We start from the raw sequence: 14,688 nt of genomic DNA, 5'->3' as shown, positions 1-14,688 counted from the left end.
TAGTGGTGTGGTTTAAGAGATTTTTCATTCACGGGTCAAACAACAATCCACCCAAAGGGAACTGAGCCTATAGACTAGGCTCAGAGCAAATAAAGAGTTCTGGAATGCAACAACTGACATTGCTAAAATACAAAACAGATAAAATTCTTAGAAAGTACATGCAACAAGCTCTACTAAGCAGCTGGCCACAGACCTAGAACATTTGACAACTTTACTGGTGATTTCAATGGGACTCCAGATGTTTCCAAACTTGACCTCTCATCTTAGGCTTCGTATTTTGCTTTTCCAGTTTCTCTAATGACAAAAACATGATTCAAATCCCTGAAGTATTCATTATAGTCAAGAGCATATCCTACAACAAACTTGTCTGGAATTTCAAATCCAACAAAGTCAGCCTATATCCGACACTTCGAGGGGTCCTTTTCACCAGCAAGTTTGCAACCTTGACCATCTTTGGATTACTCTGCTTGACCAAGGAAAGCAAGGTTTGCATTGTTTTGCCAGTGTCAGTTATATCTTCAACAATCAAGACATCTTTTCCAGTGAAAGTTAAGAGATCATCTCCACCGATTACTTTTATGTTGGCTGGTCATTACAGTAGCTTTTCAGTCTGATAAAGTCTACAGTCATAGGAATGGATCTATCACTATTTCTGTTCAGGGCTTTGATGTAATCCAGCAGGTCAACAAGGAATTTATAGCCCCCCTTGAGCACACAGAGGGCCACGATGTGATGTCCTCCCATTTCCTTCATCACATCTCAAGCAAGCCATTCAGTCCTGTCCATAATTAGTCCATGAGGAATAAACACCTTTTCCAAACCCTCAGCATAATGATTAGGTATACAAAATGAATCTAGGTCATAACCTGGTTCATTATCACTAACCTCAAATCCAAATAGTTCCTCTCATCTAACAGTAGGAAAAAAAAATCACCAAAAAAAGCTAAGTGATTCCTTAAAAGCCCAAACTTCTAGAAGTCTGAGATTGTTATAATCAACCCATGAGGTGCCTTCCTAGAGATGCTCTAAGGCTGTTTGTGTAGGACCGCGTATTGGTCATCTTGGTATGTCCAGTCCCAAGACACTGGGGCTGTGGGTCGCCACAACGGAGCTGGCTGGCGTGCTGGAGTGCAGGCTGATTGTTGAATGAAAATGTCTGGCAGCATTGGTCCAGAGTTAAGAGTCTTGAACCAGAAATGGAAAAGAGAAGTGAGCCACCTTGTGGCCAAAAAACAAACCTCAAGACTCTGTAGCCTAAGTGCCCTAGGGTTGCAAGTGTGTGCACGGGGCCTTGAGTGGCCTACCGCCTGTCGGTCACGCACATGGAACACAGAACACGTGCCCAGAAAATCAAAAACACGCCCAGAACTTCTCACCAGAGTGAATCAGATGCCACCACTGTGTGACTGAGACAGTAATGCACAGTCTCAGAGATATCGGAGGTTCTATAAGGGACATCTCTGGAGTCTTCTCTGATGGCCAAACTTCCTTGATCCTGCCCCATTTTCCAAGTCTTCCCATTGAGTCTGAGAGCAAGGGGTTCCCTTCCCAATAAATTCTTTTTATGCTTAAATTATGCAGACATGGGCTTGTAATTCCAATCAAGAACCCTGAGTGACATATCCACCAAGATAGCTCCTTTCCTATTGACTGACACCGTTTTCCCAAAGTGTGTTGCATGGGACACTAGTCCAGAAATATGCTCTGCCCAAAAAGGGTTCCAAGATTAAATAAGTTTGGTAAATATTCCATGCTGTGTGCCTTTTTAGAGATTCATGGTAACTGTGAGCTTATTAAAGATTCTGAGACATCCTACCTTAAGAAAAGCTGTTTAGGGAATTCCCTGGTGGTCCAGGGAGTAGGACTCCGTGCTTTCACTGCCGACGGCCTGAGTTTGATCCCTGGTCGGAGAACTAGTATCCCACAAGCCGAGCAGCATAAAAAAATAGAAAAGCTGTTTAACATTGTTTATATCAGAGGTTTCCATTACTGCTTTTCTTCTATGCTTACATGATGGATGACACTTCTCACTCTGAGAAACCCCGGCCTAAAGCCATGAAAGGAAGATTCAGAGAGACTGCAGTTTCCTCAGATTTCCAAGTTCTAGTTTGCTCTGAAGTCTTGCCACCTTCCCAGTTTAATCTCACAAAGACGCATCAGCCCCTTCACAGGTGTCCATGCTAAGCAGAGAATTTCAGCACCATTCCGTTGAACAATCTGTACCTTCCACATTAATTTCAGATGTTTCCTTTGTTTGACGTTTATAAAGTGTTTTATTCTGGCGTCTGTTAAGAGTCTATTTTGTTTCAGTCATCTTTGAATTCTGTCAATATTACCAAACTAATAACTGCTTTACAAAATATCTTAAAATATGACAGGTCCCCTTCTTTAACCTTTTTATTAATTAAAATTTTCTTAGCCATCCTTAACTTGCTCTTTCAAATTAACTTTTGGCGAGTTACAAAAACAAAGTCCTATCAAGAGTGTAAGTAAAAAAAAAAAAGTGTGGACTTCCCTGGTGGCACAGTGGTTAAGAATCCGCCAGCCAATGCAGGGGACACAGGTTCGATCTCTGGTGGGGGAAGATCCTGCATGCCGCGGGGCAGCTAAACCCGTGCGCCACCACTACTGAGCCTGCGTGCCACAGCTACTGAAGCCCGTGTGCCTAGATAGAGCCCGTGTTCCACAACAAGAGAAACCACCGCAATGAGAAGCCCGCGCACCGCAACGAAGAGTAGGCCCCGCTCGCCACAACTAGAGAAAGCCCGCGTGCAGCAACAAAGACTCAACGCAGCCAAAAATAAATAAATAATGTAAATAAAGCTCAATTTTAGTAAATTCAGTAATTTTAGTAAAGCTGTAAAATAATTTGGGAAGATTTGGTGTCCTTAAAAATAGTCTTCAGGGGGCTTCCCAGGTGGCGCAGTGGTTGAGAGTCCGCCTGCCGATGCAGGGGACACGGGTTTGTGCCCCGGTCCAGGAAGATCCCACATGCCATGGAGAGGCTGGGCCCGTGAGCCATGGCTGCTGAGCCTGCGCGTCCGGAGCCTGTGCTCCGCGACAGGAGAGGCCACAACAGTGAGAGGCCCGCATACCGCAAAGACAAAAAACAAAACAAAAAACAAAAATAGTCTTCAGGGCTTCCCTGGTGGCGCAGTGGTTGAGAGTCCGCCTGCCGATGCAGGGGACATGGGTTCGTGCCCTGCTCCGGGAAGATCCCACATGCCGCGGAGCGGCTGGGCCCGTGAGCCATGGCCGCTGAGCCTGCGCGTCCGGAGCCTGTGCTCCTCAACGGGAGAGGCCACAACAGTGAGAGGCCCGCGCACCACAAAAAAAAAATAGTCTTCATACCTAGATGCACATGAAGTTTCTCTATTTCCTTTATATCTGTCAGTCAACATTTTTCAGTTTTAATGTAAGTCCCAACATTTTTTTAAGAGAAGACAAAGTTATTATTTGCATATGACATTTTTTTTTTACCTATGAAATATGAAAGAAGCATCTGGAAGATTTATCTACATTGATAAGAGAGTTCAATAATCATGTGGACAAAAATAATCCACATGAGTAACTTTCCTTTATATTAAAAATATGGATATACAGAGAAATTGAGAGGATTCCAGATATATCTAGGAACAGAATTCACAGGACTGGATAATGGGTTTGGTATAGGTGTGGAAGGATTAATAAAATTTTTCAGAATGTTGTGTGGCTTCCTTTTGCCCTATCATCACTCCCCAGTAGAATCATCTTGGGTTATATAATCTCATTCAACTTTAGAGTCCAGATTGTTGCCTCCAGATACCATTTTTCAAAGTTCTTGGCATTCCTTGTCTCAGCGCTGCTGGTGCGACTTTTGGCTGCTTTTATTCATGTTGTTCTTTTCATTTCGGTTGGGTGGAAGTGGGTTTGGTTAGCTAGTCAGCTCCTAGGAAACCGTCTGTAAGGTTCTCTGTGACTATTTATCTCTCACTCTTTTATGGTTGTTTGATGAAGTAGGAGGAAAAGATCATTTGCTGGAACTAAGAAAGAGTTATCTGCTTGTAACTGCATACGGGGAACTGAAAGGCAGACCGAGTATTTACAATAGCATAGAGGAGAATGAAACAGGAAATTCATCAAAGACGAGGAAATTCATCAAAGACGAGGAAATGGACAGGCAGCCCTGAGACCACATACTGCATAGTAGCCCTATGATCCAAAGCGATCCCGTAAATTTCATATGCTCTCAGACCCTTTGAATAAGGAATTTAGCATGCATGGAGGTAGGCAAGGAAATGCCAAAGGCTCTTTTCTGGACCAACTTAAAAACTTGCAAGTTATGCACTCAGAAAATATATATATATATCAGTGTAAATATTGTTATCAGGGCATCAAACTATTGAGTGACAACCAATCAGAATTATGGACTTTTAAGGGTTAAAGGCCACACTTCACAGTACATAACAATCTCTGAAGTCCAGGCATCTTAAAAGACTCCTTTGTTATATGAAAACAGAGCAGGATTATGCACTTTCAACAAGTCTTCCCACTGGCAGGAGAATAAAACTAATGCTCTTTGTGAATATTCTCAATATACCTCTTTATCAGAACTCACTTTAAATAGGTCTGCTTTCCTCTAGTTTTACGAGAGGGAATATTTTCTCCTTAAGCTTACAAGATCTTTTTTATGAGCACCATGCTCAAGGTTAAACCTATTCTCAAGGTTAAGTTCACTAGTCCAGGAGAAAAAGAAAGTGCTGAGAAACCTCAATATGGGGGAAAATAAGGGTAAAAGAGAATTTCAAGCAAATGGAATACGCAGTGATGTGCTCATAGATGTTTAACAACTGGTCCTCTGGTTCTAGAGGGGAACCCTCTTGTAACATTTGCTAATTTCCATTGTGTAAATATCCCTACATTAGCCAATTTCAAGTTACCATCCTGATGTCACTGAATGCAGAGTTGGGAAGATATGCACACAATAGGCTCTTGAGAGCCAATAAGGTCCAAATGCCAGCACATCACTAAGGGACAAGTAGTATTTTCCAACTGTGGCCCCAATCTATCCAATTATGTGTTTTTTTCCAAGCTTGCTCTCCAGGAAGGAGAGGAGGAGATTCCGATGTAGGTTTGGGACAGAATGTCAGGGGTACTGTCAAATGCCATCAGGGAGACTCAGAGTGGGGAAAAGATGCAAAGACTCAGTATAAAATGGAAGAAACGAGTCCCTGTTCCTCTTGGAGATCCTCTATTCCAAGAACTTATTTGTCCATTTATACCGATTTCCACCAAGAAAGTCCTATTGCTTGTTGTAAGTTCTCTCTGTAAATTCCAGAACGAACCATTCCTCTTCCCTGGCCACAGGAGACCTGGCTGCCTCCACAACCATAACTGCCTGATGTGGGCAGGGTTCCCTTTTCTTGGTGTGATGTATGGTCACCTTCTCAGGAGACAGTGACTGACAGGGAAACCCCCTGGTTCCTGGGTACTTTCCCAGGGACAAGAACCACAGGGACCACAAAGGCCCCATGTTTGGCCACCAGAGAGACGGGTGGGGGAACAGCTACATGCTACAAGGAATAAAAATCCTTTCCATGGGTGTAGCAACTCCAGGGGCCTGGGGACATTTGCCGGGTATATGGGAAGAAATAAGCTGCATCATGGGATTTTAAAACATAAATCTGGGGGCTTCCCTGGTGGCACAGTGGTTGAGAGTCCGCCTGCAGATGCAGGGGACGCGGGTTCGTGCCCCAGTCCAGGAAGATCCCACATGCCACGGAGCGGCTAGGCCCGTGAGCCATGGCCGCTGAGCCTGCGCGTCCGGAGCCTGTGCTCCGCAACGGGAGAGGCCACAACAGTGAGAGGCCCGCGTACCGCAAAAAAAACAACAAAAAAAAACACATAAATCTGACCAAGTCCCTTGCTTCAAAGGGATTCTTCCTTGATTCTCATTACCCTTAAAAGAAAATAAAAAATCCTTATCATCTTTAACAAAACCCTTCAAGATCTGGCACCTGTCTCTGCATTCTCATCTCTCACCATTCATTCCCCCCGCCCTCTTTATGTTTGGAAATATGCCAAACCTGTTTCTTCCTCCGGCCTTTTGCACTTGCAATTGTATATATGTATACATATGTATGTATGTATGTATATATATTTTCTCCTTGCTGAACCATTTGAAAGTAAATTGCAGCTTTCTAGTATTATTTAATATTTCAGCATTTATATCCTAAAAACAAGGACATTCTCTCCATAATCATAATATCATTGCCACACCCAAGGAATTTAACATGGTTGCAATATCTAAGCTGTACATAAATGTCCTCTTAAAAAATAAGTCCCTTGTAGCTGGTGGGTTCCCGACTCTAAGATCCAATTAAGGTTGGTACATTGTGTTTGACTGTCATGGCTCTGTAGTTTCCTGTAACCTACAACAGCCTCACCACCTCCACCGACACTCACACACACCTCTTTTTATCTTTCATGCCATTGACATTGTAGGAAGTCCAGGCCAGTCGCTTATAGAATGCCCCCAATTCTGGGTGAATGCCCCCAATTCTGGGTGTGTCAGATTGTTTCCTCATGATTAGATTCAAGTTAATGGTTTTCTTTTTTTAAAAAACACTGTGAGTGCAACTTGACAGCCCCTCATGGGCAGGGCGTTGAGTGGTGACTGAACCAGGAACCCAGCATGTGTACACCAGCCATGGCCTAGCCTGGCCTCCAGGTGTCCCCCAGGCTCCACAGCCTTGAAGCTGCTCACATCCTGAACCCTCCTGGCTGGAACCAAAGAATTTTCTGGGCCAATAAGTGTTCCAGAGCTCCTGCGGCCAAGTGTTTATTGTCTTCTGACAGTGATACCTGAGCCCTGGGGCAAACATGTCTTGATGGAGGACATAGAAACTAGGAAGCAACTCTATCCAGAAGCCCATGTTCTGGGAACCCCTTACCAAGACCAAGAAGATGCCTCATTATTAAGCAGAGAGATGGTTTCCTGCCAGTGTTGGCCCTGGCTGTATCCTTAAGGTCTCCATAGTGGGACCATGAACCAGACCTATCACATATCTGTGATACCAACCACACCTAGCTGGTTGCAGAGGACAATGCCTTTACTGTGTGACCCTGGGAACAGGGGCTGGGCCCAAATCCACTGAGATGGACCGGGATCTTCTAATGGTGACTTTAGCCATCCAGGAATTTGGCTTGGCCCAGTTCAAAACTAAAGTGGTTGAATGAAGTCTTCTACTGCTGGCCAAGACAGGGTAACAGAGATAATGTTTACTCTCCCGCCTGGTGGAGGGGGGAGAGGGGTGGAGAACATTCAGGAAACAATGGTCTTTAAAACACTGTACATCAGGCAATGAAGGATGTGATCTGTGAGATGAAGGAAACAAGTGAAGTGAGCCCTAAGATCGCCCCAGTTTACTCTCTTGAGAGTTTCCACAGCACAGGGAGGAAGAACAGGCAGAGCCAGGCAGAGCCAGAGCTGAGAGTCTGGGGGGACTGAGGCAGCCAGAGTACATAGGACAGAGCACCCAAGAGAAGAGAGCTGCTCAGATACAGAGCTCCTGAGACCTGAAGAGGGGCCCCTGCAGCTTCCAGAAGAGGACTAATCATGCATGTGTGTGAGAGAAGCACACGAGGCCAGGGAGAGGACCGTGCAAGAGAATTAGAAGGAGTAGTGTGGGCGTTCACACAAAGCCTGGAATAGTGCCTGTTTCCATCAGCCAGACGGAAAAACTGTAATTCACAGGGCACGGGGTAGAGTTCTCAGGAAGGCCTTGTCTCAGCTGTAGAGGATTCCTAGCCCTAGACTGGGCACTTCTCTGGACCTGCCTCACAATCCGTAAGAGCTAAATCTGAAAGGACCTGTTACCCAGTAACCTTACTGCACCCCCAGAATAAAGTAAAGAAGATTCACAAATATGCAAAACTATCCAGTGTCCGAAAAGGAAAAATTCATAATGTCCGGAATCTAATCAAAAATTACCAGGGGGCTTCTCTGGTGGCGCAGCGGTTGAGAGTCCACCTGCCGATGCAGGGGACGCGGGTTCGTGCCCCAGTACGGGAGGATCCCACATGCTGCGGAGCGGCTGGGCCCGTGGACCATGGCCGCTGAGCCTGCGCGTCCGGAGCCTGTGCTCCGCGGCAGGAGAGGCCGCGACGGCGAGAGGCCCGCGTACCGCAAAAAAAAAAAAAAATTACCAGGTGTGCAGAGAGGAAGAAAAACCAGACCCATAATGAGGAGAATAATCAGCCCCCTGAAATCAACCCAGAGTTGATATAGCCTTTAGAATTAGCAGAGAAAAACATTAAAACAGACATATAACTGTATTCCATATGTTTAAAAAATGAAGTAGAGGGAATTACCTGGTGGTCCAGTGGTTAGGACACTACGCTTCCACTGCAGGGGGCACACCCAGGTTACATCCCTGGTCAGGGAACTAAGATCCCACAAGCCACATAGCATGGCCAAAAGAAAAAAGAAAAAAAGAAGTAGAGGCATGGAAATTTTTTTAAAAGACCCAAATCAAACTTCTAGAGATGAAAACTCTAACGTCTAAGATTTAAAAAAAAAAAAAAAAAGACATGGGATGGGATTAACAAAAGATTGGACATTGCAGAAGAAAAGATTAGTAAACCTGAAGGCATAGCAACGGAATCGCAAATGAAGTACAGAGAGAAAAAAGACTTTAAGAAATGAAAAGGGCATCAGTAGCTATCGGACTTTAAGCAGCCAGTTGGATTTCCTGAGGAGAGAAGGGACAGAAAATTTCCTGAAGAAAAATAGCTGAGACCTTTCCAAACTTAAAGAAAACTATAACCTGCAGATCCAAGTTCAACAAACCCCAAGCATAAGAAACATGAAGAAATCTACATGAAGAAAGGCACATCACAGTCAAATTGCTCAAATTAACATGGTCAGTATTATCAAGGGTTTTAAATATATCTTAGCCAAGCTAGAAAGTGAAGATCCTTCCAAGATGCCTGTCAGGACTGCAGAGGAAGCCTTGGGGAGAAGTGAAAGAGATGATAGCATCCATGGAGACACACCAGCTACGCCACCACCAGGCAGCAGTGGCAGGAAGTATTCCGTGTGGCCAGCCCGGCCCCTGGCGTGGCCAAGGCCCTCACCACTACTGCCACCACACAACAGTCTGACATGTGCCCTACCCCCACTTCCATCCCTGTGCCCCAGGTGTACTTTGTCATGAAAGACACCTTTCAGTCCTATGTACTGTTTAGGGGGTGTCCTCTTTTGCATCTAGAGCCTACCACAAATTATTCCATGGCCTCATCTATCCAAAACGACCTCTCTAAGCTGGACCCGCTTAGCCTCCTTTAAATGGATAAGGAAACTGGAGAAAAGAGTCACAGTGTTTTGCCCAGGATAACAGACAGTATGTGACAGCGCAAGAGTTCAAACCCAGCCTGTGTCTGAAATCAACGATTTTCCTGGCAAAGACAGTTGGGGAAGCATAATACGGCTTCGACCATAAGCCCCATGAGGTCAAGGATCTTCACCTGTTTCACTTTCTGTTGCATCTCAAGTGCTTAGAAAAATATAAGCCATTCCAATAAATATGTTAAATGAATAACCAGCTCTGAAGTCAGACAACTTTTGTTCAGATCTTGGCTCCACTCTTTCCCAGCTTTATGACCTCAGAGCAAATCATCTCAGCCGGACAGGGTTAATAATCAATAGTACCTACCTGCACGACCTGTCAGGCTTCACTGTGGAGATTCATAAAAATGACTAGCAGTGTCTACCACAGTAGACATTCAATAAATGTGTTAAAAATTAAAATAAGTAAATAAAGGAACCTAGTTAAGGCTCCCCGTTACCTATCCTGGCTTTTATTCTTGTGGCAGATGTTTTATTCTTTGCAGTTCTCTGCTTTCCTAAATTTAGAGGCTATTTGAGCCCCAACTCTCCTGTGAGGCCACCAAAAGGGAGGCTGACAGTGGAGAAGGAAGGCCTGGGGAAGGGGTACAGACACCGTTGACAGCTCCTGCCTGTCTTATTTACCTACCACCCAAGGTGGTTAAAGGGCAGGGAATGAGGCGGACAGTGTGTGCAGACAGACATCCACGTCCTTCATACACTGCTGAGGCCATCCAGGGCCATGGCCACCACAGACCAGCTGCCTGGTTAAGGAGGTGAAAGAGGGCGGGCCTCTGCTCTGGGGTACCAAGCACCTCAAAGGCCTCCCCTGATCCCTGTCACCCCTCACTGCCAACAGCTCAATGAAGGTGGGGATCTGGATTGGCACCCGGAAAGGAAGAGGCCAAAAGGGGGTTCCCATTCTTAACCAAAGGGAGTGTGTTAGTCTGAGTCCTCTGAGAAGTAAATGTCAATACAGAATGAAACATGCAATAAATGTATTAGGGGAAATGCCTGTGGTGGAAATCTGGAAGGGCTAGAAGAAGCTGGGGAGCCGTCAGACCCCAGTGAAGTAGAGAAGAGAGGAGGTTGGGTGGAATCATCCCAGTGTTCTCGTCATCCAAGGGGTTTTTGGCAAGGCCAACGGGGAGTACTGGAGCCAGTGACCCATCAAAGGAGTGTTACATCCCCCGGGCATCCCCTTGGTATCCTGCCTTAGTGTCCCCATTGCACTCTGCCTCTGACTGTGAGAACACTGTCAGAAGTGTGGCCTCAACACCCAGGGGGTGATGGATTTCAGAGAGCAGCAGCTGAGGACCTCCATCAATTACACTCCCTGGAGTTGTGGATCTGACAGGCGCATTTTCGGGCTCGCCATGGGGCGGGTCTAGCAGAGTGGAGGTTAAGGACAAGAAAGGGGTAAAAGGGTTCTTGCAGAAACCTTCAAGGGCATGAAATTTCTCTGAAGGTTGCTATGAGCTTCTCACCAATCTGTGACTCAAATTTTTCTGCCGAATCAGGACACCTCCTCCTCTTTCTTGGAGGCCTCATTTGTTTCAGATTCATGCTGCAAACAAAATGAGAAAGAGAAAGAAGAAAGAAGATGATCGTTCCAGAAAGGACCTCTGGGTCATCCCATCTAGCCCTCTGCCAGTGGGGGCCCCTGCAGGCCGGGGCCAGCAGAGTATTGCTGTGGCTATGCTGGGGGCAGTACGGACCCAGATGTAGGGAGTATATATCCCCCAGGAATGCACAAGCCCTTGACTATAGAGCTCAGATCAGACGGTTCCCACCCCCACCCCCAACTGGGGCTCTACACTCTGGATGGGGAGAAGAATCAACCTCTCAAGGAAACCTGCAAAAGACCCTTTGCTCCAAATTCAGCCCCAGCTGCTGCCGGGTCTTTCTTGAGTTCAGCAGCATCTCCCTGCTCACAGTCTTCCCCTTTCTCAGCACCCCTTCCTTCCTCTTCCTCCACATCCCCAGATGAAGCCAGCAGGAGAATGGCAGCTGCTAAGATGCTTAAGCGCAAGGGCCAGATCTTCCCCAGTGGACTTACCCAGAGCTGCAGGGGAGCAGACAGCTGCCAAAGCAGAGAAGCGCAGAGAAAGAAAAGCTGTGTCCCAAGGCACTCCAGGGGAGGACCATGCCTTGGGAGTGCTCTGAGGAAGGAGTGGGGAGACCTGACCAGACTTCCCCTCCAGAGTGTGGTTCCCTCCTTGTCTGCTGAGCCCTGGACTGGCCTGTTCTGAAGGGTCCCCCAACCTAGTTCCCATCCCAAGATTAGAAAAACCAGCAGGATGATTTGCCTGGGGCTCCGCACTCTCTGAAAGGGCTGGGTGGGGTGCCCGCAGGACTAGGAGGTAAGGCACTCACCAGGGTACCCAGCAGCCATTGCCAGCTGGGTCTGCTCCATCCAGCAGGCACAGCCCCCGCCCCCTGCCCCCCCAGTCAGCGGCACCAGGGCGATGCACATGACGAATGTTGCATCTCCATTGAGCAGAACGTCACCAGAGTCCCCAGGCCTCACTCACCGAGCACCTAGTCCTTCTTCCAGTGAAACAAGATGGAGCAAGGGCAAAGTCCAGAGGCAAGGGCAGACAGGTGCTGTCTTCTGGAGCACTCTGACAGGACACAGTCACCTTGGGAGGCATTGAGGGCAGAGAGCAGAGAACGAGAGAGAAGATATCTGACCACAACTCACCTGGGTTCTCCATGCTTCTCACTCACAGACCACCCCCTCAAACCTGTGCCCAGAAGCCAGGCCAGGAGACCACACCTGTAGGGAGGGGCTCCGGATTCACAGTCATTGCTAAGTCTCCATGTCCATCACCCTTGGAGAAGACCTAAATCCGTTTCTAAAACTTAAATCGGACCATGGCACTCCCCTGCTTAAAATTCTTCCATAACTTTCCATCCCTCATCAGGTAAAGTCTTCAAAAAGTAGACTCAAGAACCCCAAATGACCTGGCAGCTGAGGACCACCTCTCAGCAGCCTCTGAACCCGGTGCTGTATTAGTGCTATTGTGGTGATGAACACTTTAATCAAAACCACGAATAAATGCTTACTTTATGATCCTCATGCAGCATTTTGAAAGGCAGGGAACACGTAGTGCATTTAGAAGGATGTACAGCAGGTGTTGGTGCAGATGTCAGAAACACAGGACAGTGCTGGAGCTGCAATCTTGGTTTCCTCATGCTGTGTGTCTTTGGGCAAGTTACCTAACCTCCCTGTGCCTCAGTTCCCTTCTATATAATGGGAGCTAAGACAGCATCTACCTCATAGAATTGTTCTGAGAGTTAATGAGTTAATACACGTTTCGAGGAAGTCTGGCACTCGGTAAGCAAGTGTTGGGTATTATTAAGTAACTGAGACACACAGACTTGACTTCCCAGGCTGTATTTGATTGCATCCAGCCCTAAACTTGTCCCTAAGCTGTGATCCACTGCCTCTGCTCACACAACTACAAACCCCATTTCCACCAGGTTTTCTTGTTTTTTGTTTTTGGTCATGTTCTGGGAAGGAAGCCTTTAGCTCTGCTTTTGTAGGACACAGACTTCCACAAGCTTTATCTTTCCCCCCCCTTAATTCACACTCAGGCTCACATATTGGTCCATCCATCTCTTGTGTTTCTTTTACACGTCTGGTCATTAAACAAGCATCGTGTCACTGTAGAGTTCACTTCTCATTAGTCAACAGGAAGAGCATGGAATCCTGTTCCTGAGGGCCCTGCCACTGCTATTCCCTTTGTGTTATTACAATTAAATGGATGCTCTCGCCTCCAGTGACCCGTAGATGGCGCTATTACCTTTGGCTGGGCACAGCAGGACGGTGCTGCTTAGAGTATTTTTACTATGGGTGTGAATCTGGTCCTCCTTGCAATTCTGTAGGACGGAGTGATAGATATGATGGAATCCTGGCTTTCCAGGGATTTCCAGACCCTCTCAATAAATGTGGCCAGTAATACTAGTAATCCTATCCCTACCCCTTCCTCCCTAGGCCAGTAAATGGATAAAGACTTCAGTAAATGGATAAAGTTGCCAGATTCTTTGAACAGAGAGACAGGTGCTGGCTTCATGGAAGACAGACAGCTGCGGGCCTTATCCCCACGGAGCAGACACAGAGGATCAGTCGTGGTCTTTGGGACAGAGTGGAGGTGGCCTCTTTCCCACAAACTGTTGCATACACCAAGCCCTGACAAGTTAGGTCCTGAGAGTCTAGAACCTCTAGAAACACCAGGGTCCCCTGTTGTGAGGCAGCCCCCAAAAACAGGAGTCAGGTGGCAGTGGGACTGCACACATCCTTGCTCCACCAAAGTTGTTCTTACCAAGGTCATGGTGAAATGACCATTTTGTTTTTCTTATAGTCTGAATGTATACGTCCCCCCAAATTCATATGTTGAAATCCTAACCCCAGTGTTATGGTATTAGCAGGTGGGGGCTTTGGGAGGTAATTGGATCATGAGGGTGGAGCCCTCATGAATGGGATTAGTGCCCTTATTAGAAGAAACACAAGAGATGACTTCCATCTCCACCATGTGAGGGTACAAAGAAACAACAGATGTCTGTAAACTAGGAAGAGGGCCTTTGCAGAACCCGACTGTGCTGGTACCCTGGTCTCAGCCTCCCAAACTTCAAAACTGTGAGAAATAAATGTTTGCTGTTTAAGCTGCCCAGTCTGTGGTTTTCTGTTATAGATGCCTGAACTAAGACACTTTCCAAATCCAATAGGCACTTTCCTCTCTTTGTCTTTTCTTACCTCTTTGCACCATTCTATCCAAACCCCACCCCCTTCAAACTCCCAGTGCCCTTGAATTTTGTGGTCCCACATGCTCCTGGTTTTTTCCTATTTCCCTGGCTGCTCCTACTCAGAAATCTTCCTGAGCTCCTTTTCTTCTACCTTTCCCCTACTGTCGGTCTTCCTTGTAGGTCTAATCTTGATGCTCTTCCCTGCTCTCCACACAAATTCTCCCTGGGTAACCTTCCTTCCCTCCTCACTCCCCAATTCTCTCTCAACCTAAATCAGTCAGCCAGACTCCCCTTCACTTGCTTATCACACAGAGCCTTCAAAGGCAGTAAAACCTGAACCAAACATCATCTGTCCAAAACAGTTCCTATCCCCTCCCTGGCCCCCAAGTCTGCCCCTGTCTTTATGTCCCCAAGTCACCTAAACCAGAAACCTGAGTATCACCCTTGACTCCTAGGGCTCCTAGTTTCCTAGGGCTGCTGGGAAAAAGTACCACAAACTGGGTGGCTTAACTTAAAACAACAGAATCTTTTTCCCTCACAGCTCTGGAGCCCAGAATTCTGAAATCAAGGTG

General features: G+C 46.6%; 1 pseudogene; it reads right to left on the bottom strand.

Moving 5' to 3' along the window:
• Positions 1-263: 263 nt before the first annotated feature.
• Positions 264-14,688, bottom strand: part of LOC136133554 (hypoxanthine-guanine phosphoribosyltransferase pseudogene) — a 33,375-nt pseudogene continuing 18,950 nt past the window's right edge.

Source organism: Phocoena phocoena, chromosome 14 (genome assembly GCF_963924675.1).
Source record: "Phocoena phocoena chromosome 14, mPhoPho1.1, whole genome shotgun sequence".
NCBI classification, from domain to species: domain Eukaryota; kingdom Metazoa; phylum Chordata; class Mammalia; order Artiodactyla; family Phocoenidae; genus Phocoena; species Phocoena phocoena.
Note: the sequence above shows the minus strand (reverse complement) of the source record. Positions and strands in the feature narration are given on the sequence as shown.